Genomic DNA, 1,417 nt, shown 5'->3' with positions numbered 1-1,417 from the left:
AACTAGATAGTAGACAAGAATTATCTTAGGTGAAGGGAAGGACACCACACACTACAGGGGAAGTCAGCAAAAGTGGACTAAACCAAAGCTAACAAGTTTTCTGAATATAATCAAACACTTTGAGGGACAGAGTAGCAGGGGTAGGGGTCTGGGGACCATGCTTTCAGGGGACATCTAGGTCAATTGGCATAACAAAGTCTATTAAGAAAATCTTCTGCATCCTACTTTGGTGAGTGGCATCTGGTGTTTTAAAAGCTTGAAAGCAGCCATCTAAGATGCATCAACTGGTCCCAACCACCCACAGTAAAGGAGAATGAAGAACACCAAAGACACAAGGAAAGTATTAGCCCAAGAGACAGAAAGGGCCACATAAACCAAAGACTTCATCAGCCCGAGACCAGAAGAACTAGATGGTGCCCAGCTACCATCAATGACCACCCTGACAGGGAACACAACAGAGTCCCAGACAGATCAGGAGAAAAGTGGGGTGCAGAACTCAAATTCTAGTAAGAAGGCCAGACTTAATGGTCTGAGACTGGAAGAACCCCGGAAAGCATGGCCCCTGGATTCTCTATCAACCCAGAACTAAAACAATTTCCGAGGCCAACTCTTCAGATAGGGATTGGACTGGTCTGTGGGACGTAAAGTGATACTCGTGAGGAGTGTGCCTCTTAGCTCAAGTAGATACAAGAGACTAAACAGGCAGTTTCTGTCCGGAGATGAGATGGGAAGACAGAGAGGGTTAGGAGCTGATTGAATGGACATGGGGAATCAGGTGGAAAGGAGAAGTGTGCTGTCACAGTATGGGGAGAGCAATTATTGTCACATAACAATGTATGTATAAATTTCTGTATGGGAAAAAATTTAAAAGATTTTTAAAAAGCATACTATACAGCCACAGTAATCAAAACAGCCAGGTACTGGTATAGCAATAGACACATAGACCAATGTAAAAGAATTGAGAGTCTGGAGAGAAACCCCCACATCTGTGGTCAACTGATTTTTGATAAGGGTGCTAAGTCCATTCAATAGGAATAGAAGAGTCTCTTCAATAAATGGTGCTGGGCAAATTGGATTTCTACATGCAGAAAAATGATACAGGATCCATGCCTCACACCATATACAAAAAGAAATTCAGAATGGATTAAGGACCTAAATGTGCAAAGTAAAACTATAAAATTCTTAGAAGAACAAACGGGCAACACTGTCAGATCCAGCTTTCAACGATAGATTAATATAGTAACAAAAGCACAAATATCAAAAGACAAATTAATGGAACCTCATAAAAACTGAAAATTTTTGTTCATCAAAAGATTTTACTGAATTCTAAAAATCAAACACCTATGCTCTTCAAAAGACTTCACCAAAAGAGTCAAAAGAGAACCTACAGACTGGGAAAAAATTTTTGGACAGTACA

This window comes from Trichechus manatus, unplaced genomic scaffold, assembly GCF_000243295.1.
Source record: "Trichechus manatus latirostris isolate Lorelei unplaced genomic scaffold, TriManLat1.0 scaffold00264, whole genome shotgun sequence".
Taxonomy (NCBI): domain Eukaryota; kingdom Metazoa; phylum Chordata; class Mammalia; order Sirenia; family Trichechidae; genus Trichechus; species Trichechus manatus.
This window is presented reverse-complemented; position numbering follows the sequence as displayed.